Source organism: Mustela lutreola, chromosome 11 (genome assembly GCF_030435805.1).
Source record: "Mustela lutreola isolate mMusLut2 chromosome 11, mMusLut2.pri, whole genome shotgun sequence".
Classification (NCBI taxonomy): Eukaryota; Metazoa; Chordata; class Mammalia; order Carnivora; family Mustelidae; genus Mustela; species Mustela lutreola.
This window is the reverse complement of record NC_081300.1, coordinates 79,646,482-79,654,073: the sequence shown is the minus strand read 5'-3', so window position 1 is coordinate 79,654,073 and position 7,592 is coordinate 79,646,482. Positions and strand designations below refer to the sequence as shown.

The 7,592-nt window shown below is 31.5% G+C and overlaps 1 non-coding gene across 1 annotated transcript; it reads right to left on the bottom strand.

The window, feature by feature from the left end:
- Positions 1 to 403: 403 nt before the first annotated feature.
- On the bottom strand, positions 404 to 510 carry LOC131811944 (U6 spliceosomal RNA). The gene has a single exon (XR_009346184.1). It is a non-coding gene; the product is annotated as a U6 spliceosomal RNA (small nuclear RNA).
- Between the last annotated feature and the right edge of the window lie 7,082 nt (positions 511 to 7,592).

Sequence of the window (7,592 nt, the reverse complement as noted above, 5' to 3'; positions counted from 1 at the left end):
ACACATTATATGTTAATAAAAAATTAAAAAATAATAATTTAAAAAATCCATTAAAAAAAAACACATATTGCAAGCCCAAAGGTAATCTCATATTCAATCAAAAAAGTTTGAAAGTTTTCCCCTTAAAGATCAGAAAAAAGACAAGTGTGTCCACTTTCACTACTCTCATTTGACATAGTACTGGATGTCGTAGCCAGAGAAACAAGGAACACAAAGAAATAAAAGACTCCAAAAAAAAAAAAAAAAAGGGAAGAAGTAAAATTTTCTTTTTTTGGATAACATGAACTTACATGTAAAAAACTCCTAAAAACTTCACAAAAAATTTTGAATTAACAAACTTAGTAAAGCTGCCAAATACAAGATCAATAAATAAAAGACAAGAATTTTGTTTTGTTTCTTTTTTTTTAATATGGAATGCTTCCTAGTTTTTCATGTCATCCTTGTTCAGTGATCAAGCTAATCTTCTCTGCATCATTCCAATTTTAGTATATGTGCTGCCAAAGTAAGCACAAAACAGGAGCATTTTAACACTCTAATGATGAACTGTCTGAAAAAATAAAGAGAACAATCTAATTCACAATAGCATCAAAACTAATAAAATACTTAGGAAAAGATTTAACTAAGAAGATGAAAGATCTGTACCCCATAAACTATGACATTGATAAAGAAATTGAAGGAAACATAAATGGAAAGATAGCTCATATTTATGAATGGTAAGAATTAACATTGTTAAAATGTCCATACTACCGAAAACCATCTGTAATTCAATTCCTATCAAAAATCCAATGTTAGGGGCGCCTGGGTGGCTCATTGGGTTAAGCTGCTGCCTTCGGCTCAGGTCATGATCCCAGGGTCCTGGGATCGAGCCCTGCATCAGGCTCTCTGCTCAGCAGGAAGCTGCTACCTCTTCTCTCTCTGCCTGCCCCTCTGCCTGCTTGTCATCTCTCTCTGTCAAATAAATAAATAAATAAATAATCTTTAAAAAAATCCAATATTATTTTTTTACAGAAGTTACTAAGGAATCCTAAAATTTATATGAGACCATAAAAGACAACAAATAATTAAAGCAGTTCTGAGAAAGAATGAAGAAGCAAAATTACACTTCTTGATTTGAAACTATACTACAAAGCCCTCATGCTCAAAACAATAAAGTATACTGGCATAAAAACAGACCAATAAACAAGTAGAACAGAATTGAGAGTCCAGAAATAAATCCTTTCATACAGTCACCTAATATTTGACAGGGGCCAACATATATAATGGGTAAAGATAGTCTGTTCAATAAATGATATTTAAAAGATAGTCTGTTCAATAAATGATATTTAAAACCAGCATGAAACTGGAACCTTATATCACTCATAAATCTTAACTTGAAATACATTAAAGACTTAAATGTGATGCATGAGGGGCGCCTGGGTGGCTCAGTGGGTTAAGCCGCTGCCTTCGGCTCAGGTCATGATCTCAGGGTCCTGGGATCGAGTCCCGCATCGGGCTCTCTGCTCAGCGGGGAGCCTGCTTCCTCCTCTCTCTCTCTGCCTGCCTCTCTGCCTACTTGTAATCTCTGTCAAATAAATAAATAAATCTTTAAAAAAAAAATAAATGTGATGCATGAAACTAAATTTCCTAAAGGAAAACATAGGAAAAATTCTCCTTGACATTGGTCTTGCCAATAGTTTGTTGGATACCAGGCCAAAAACACAAGCAAAAGAAGTAAAAATAAATAAAAGGTATTACATTAAACTAAAGTTTCTGCATTGCCAAAAAAAAAAAAAAAAGAGAGAGAGAGAGAGAATGAAAACACAATCCACAGAATGGAAGAAAATACTTACAAATCTTATATCTGAAAAGAGGTTACTAACCAACAGATACAAATAGAAAAAAAATATAATTAAAAAATTAGCAAAAGGATCTCAATAGATTTTTTTTTCAAAAAAGTTATATAAATGACCAACAGGAGCATTAAAAGTGCTCAACGTAAAAACTCAGGGCAAAGTCATTATGTTGTTTTTGTTGTTGTTGTTTACCTCTGAAAAACACAGCAAGATATTACTACCTATTAGAATATATACTACCAAAAAATTAAAACTAACAAATTTTGGTAAATATTGGGGAAAATGGAGAACTTAAGCACTGTGATAGGGATATAAATTTGGATGGAAAACAGTATGGAGATTATTCATATTATTAAAAGTAAAATTACCATATGATTCAGTAATCCCACCTCTAGGTATATATCTAAAGGAAACGAAGTCACTATTCGAAGACATATCTGCACTTTTATGTTCATTATAAAATTATTAACTCTAAGCAAGAGATGGAAATAACTTCAGTATCCATTAATGGATGAATGAATAAAATAAGTATGGTAAATATATACTATGGAATACTACTTAACAATGAAAGATTAAGAAATACTGCCATTTACAACAGCATGGATGGATCTTGAAGGTATTATAGTAAGTGAAATATTTCAAAGATTTTATATATATTTTTTAATTTATGTATTATGATATCCCTTACATACAGAATCTGAAGAAAAAGCAAACTAATGGAAACTTAGAGAGTTGACTTGACAAGAGGTGAACCTGGGGTGGAATAAGGTGGTCAAAGGGTACAAACTTGCAACTATAATATGAAAAATTTCTGGGGATCTAATGTACAGCACGATGATCATAGTTAATAATATATACAAACTTTTTTATTGTGCTTCCCTTTATTAAACTTTGCATATATCACATTCTTACAAGTTGAAAGTTTATAGCAATCTTGTATAAAATAGGTCTGCTGCCACCATTTTTCTAACAACATTTGTTCATTTTGTGTCTCTGTCACATGTTGGTAATTCTTGCAATATTTCAAGTTTTCTCATTATTATTGAATTTGTTATGGTGATCTGTGATCAGTAATTATGACCCACTGAAAACTCAGAACTAGTTTACTTACAGTATATACATTGTTTTTCTTTAAAGACATAATGCTTTTGAACAGTACAGTACAGTGTTTATTTTTTATATGCACTGGGAAACATAATTTTTTATTTGCACTGGGAAACCAAAAAAAATAATAATAATTTGACTTAGTTTATTGAGATAATCACTTTATTGAGGCACTCTGGAACAAAACCTACAAGACCTCTGAAGTTTATCTCTACTGTACTATATACATAAAAGTTGCTAAGAGAGTAGATCCTAAAATTCCTTACCATACATGCATAAAAAACAGTGGCAACTATATGAGATAGTAGATGTATTAACATTTTTATGTAGATTATATTGCAATACAGATGTATGCCAATTTATCAAATTGTACAAAATTTACACAATGTTAAAAGTTTGCAATGTTATAAGAAATCATTTCTTAAATTTACAAATTATAATATGTCGATTATTTTTCAATAAAGCTGGAAAAAACGTTTTGTAGAATTAATCAATTTTTCAAAAAAGGAAGTAAGGAAGTAGAAACTGCAACTAACTCTGAAATAATAGAATATAAAATCCATTTTAGTTATAGACACTGTGACAAAAAATATTACTTAGTTTACAATGAAGGAGTACTTATGAAGCATGAAGGATGGTGTATAAATAAGGCTGAAAGAGCTCAGTTTTAAGGTTTAAATTTAAAATCTTCCTTTGAAATACTAAACTGACCACCCAGTTTTCCAAACATAAATGTCTTAACTGCATGAATTTATTTCATACAACTCTATAATCTAGTTTCCTAAGAAAGCAGCATGCAAATTTTGAATAAGACCGACTTGCTTAAGTTTCTTTATGTTCAACAGTAAAGGATACCTCCCTAAAAATAAATAGAAGAAAAATCAGCATATTTATTATGATAATTATTATTTATAATGAGATTCATATTGAATTAGGGAATATATATCCTCAGAGGGGGTAAATAAAATGAAATTTATTTTGGTAAATGTGTCTATGAATAGTCAATACAATGCCTCAATATAAATGAATATTATCATTTTGAACAATTTAATTACTATTATTAGAATTATTATAAGTATAAAAATAGCTATCATTTTAGCATGGAATATGAGACTCTCATGCTCCATGCTTCATCACATCCACACAACAACTCTGCATAATCAGTATTATCATCACCATTTCATGGGTGAAAAAACTGAGGCTAACACATTTAGATAACTGGTTTATGATTACATGGCTGGTAAAGATGCATCACACTAATTTAGGCTTTATGATTTCAGAATTGTACTCTTTCCACTGCACATTCTATTACTCTGTAAATACTTGGCTTGTTTTCATTTAGTTCTTTAATTTTATTCATGTGGTGATGGCTTAAAGCTTCATTTAAAGGAAGCTCAAAAAATTCATTTAGCCAAAAGCTCCCAAGAATTAAAAATGTCATGGACCTAATGTAGACATGGATATCATTAGTTAATGGGTAACTATATATTTTCCACTCTAGTGAGATAACAATCAGAGTATTTTTCTAAGTTTTAGTCTCTGAGGGTTCAAAAGGACTTTGTTAAAATAGAAATATTTAGACAAAGGTGATCAAAAGTCTGGATCAGGTCACCTTAAGATAAATATGAGGAAACTGAGGAAACAAATGGAGATTTGAACACTGAGCTATGATATAATGAATGGTTTAAAGTATTTAGTAGAGCATAGAAAAGCCCTTTAAAGCCTGGTCTTAGCCTAGCATTGCAGCTTCTGGGATATCTGTCTATCTATCATCTACCTATCTATCTACCTAGATATAAATTTGAAAACTTTTTTAACTTAAAGATTTTGAGAAATAGAACATAATTAGCACCATAGAAGATCTGTTTATGATAACAACCTAGCCCCTCCTCCCAGTTTGTTAATATTCTCTCTTATTTAATGTAACATTGTGCAAATATACCACTACTGATCTGCCGTTATGAATGAAATAACTATAATCATCTGTTTGCATATCCTGGTGAAAATATTCATTTAGTTCCATGTTGTATTTCTAGGAATGGACCAAATTTTTTTTTTAATTTTTAAGTTTTCTAAATATTGTCCAACTTACCTCATATGTTTTTATTATGTCCACTGTCATTCCTTCACATTCTTGCAAGACATTTTCACTGTAGCCCAATATGGTAAGTGTGTAATAGTATGTCATTCTAGGTTTTAATTTATTTTTAATTTAATTTAATTTAATTCCAGATTCATAATAAAGGTAAACAGTTTTTATATATGAGTGGCCATTTGGATTACCCTTTCTGTAAAGTACATGCTCAAATCTTTTGATATCTTAACATTGTATCATACTGACTTCTTTAATAGTAGATTTTCTGAGTGAACTTTTAGCTGTGTAGGTCTTCTCTATTTATTTTGAATTGTTTTCATTTCAAAATCTTTATATTTATTTTCATAATCTGCTTTTATTTTGCTTTGTATATTATCTATCTATCTATCTATCTTTCTATCTATCTATTTATTTGCAAGCAAGAGAGAGCGAGCAAGTGAGAGCGCAGGGAGGGATAGAAAAAGAAGGGAAAAGAATCTTAAGCAGGCTCAAGGCTCAGCACAGAGCCCAACCTGTCACAACCCTGACATCATGACCTCAGCCAAAATGAAAGAAATAAAATAAAATTAAGGTGTTAAAATAAAAGGAAAAAGAGTTGGAGGTTTAATTAAGTGAACCACCCAGGCACCCCTGTGGTATCTTAAATTAGCTGTCATATCTTTAAAGTTTTAGAGTATCCATTTGGTTCATTTAAAAATCTTTCTCAATATCATTTTTTGTTTCAGTTTTTTGTTCAATTTCCTTCCCCTCTCATTTCTTTGAGCAGAGTAATCAAGCCATTTTACAATCTTTATGGATCATTTTAACATCATACTTAATCCCATTTTGTCTATCAAATCTTGTTAATGATTTTTCTTTGTGTGCTTTGTTCCATTTTGCTATGTTCAAGACATTATATTTGAAACTCTTATTGAGTAGGGATAATTAAGAGCTATAATAATGGTATGGTCCTCCTTGGCAGGATTTTCTCTTATATCTGAGACTCTACAAGACAATCATACTCCAAATTCCGTGATTGACTTTCTCAGTTTACACAGAAGGCAAGGTAGGCTCTAGTCTTATTTCTGCTTCTCCTTGTGCTTTGGGGATCTCAACTTAAATTTGGGTTGTACCAAAGTCCTCAAATTTGATTGCTGCTGGATTTTGAATTTTGTGTCTCTAGTATCAAGAGCCTATTAAAAACACAGCTCAGTGTGTTTTAGCAGTTTCAACTGCTCTCATAGCTAAAATGGCTTCAGGGCATATATCTCTAGGCTCTCATTGTATTTCCTATTTTGGCCCAGTAATCCCTCACTTATTTTTATAATCATTCTTATATTTTTAACTTTAAAAGCTATTTTGTCTGGATTTTTTGTTGTCTTAAGAAAGAGTTTTTAGATCACCATTGCTAGAAGCAACAACAAATATACATGAAAATATCTGCAGTAGTTTATCACATCTTTATGGCTTTGAACTTCCATAAGCTGAGGCATCCTTCTCTAATCACTTAGGCAAACTCCAATTTACCCTTTAAAACAACACAAGAATTGCTTCATTTAAGAACATGTTCAGGGATGACTCTTCCCCACTGTTCTTACCAACATTCCCACACACTCTTTGCTACCCACACCTTGTTTATGAACTTTCATTAGGTATATCAGCGTCACCAGAATTTTGCTCTATTGTATTTTTGTCCTTTAGAGCTTTAATTAAATATGAATTCCATAGAAAGTCTGTCCCTTTTCTTTCAAACCTGGGTTAGTTCTTTCTTCTCATTCTTTGTCAGAAGTTACTTTATTAGAGAAACTTAGAGCTGTATTGTGACTTTGGAGCCTTTACAATTTTTTGACTGGAAAAATAACCCATCCCTGAGATTTTTACGCAGCTTCCTAGCTGATATTATTCAGAAATCTGTTCAAAACAGACTTTTTCAGGGAGGCCCTTTTGGACCACTCAGTTACAAAACCTCTTCTCAATCACTGCTCTTTTTAAAATGTGCTTATTTAGTTCAAATATGCATCACTATTAAAGAAAAACCAGTACGATTTTTTTCTTTTTAAAGTTGGCTTACCCATTATCTATCTCTCCCATTAAAATGATTCCTCTGGGCTGGGGTTTTGTTGTGCTCATCTTAGGCCAGGCACTCAATAAATTGTCTCTGAATGATTGAATTGTTTGACTCCCTTGCTAGATTCTCAACTTCATGAGGCCAAGGATTGTTCTATTCAGTCCTTCTTTATCCTCAATGTCTGTTATATTGCAGTCACTTACGTGACTAATGGGAAAAATCACAGAAAGAAAGAGTTAAAACTACAGAAAAACCCCATAGGTTCAATAACACAAAGCTTTCTAAAATTATTTAGCCCAGGAATTGAATACTGGCTGCACTTTTGATTTTTTAAAAATGGTATTGAATTTAATTTAAATGGAAATACTTGAATGGTAGAATATTTTAAAAAATTATAAAAGCAACTTGCTCCTTAACGTAAGAATTATATAGGGCATCTCTTCTGGAAGCAAAATTTTCAAATGTCAAACATCTGAAAGCATAGAAGGAGAAGTAAGAGTGTGAATTGTACTTC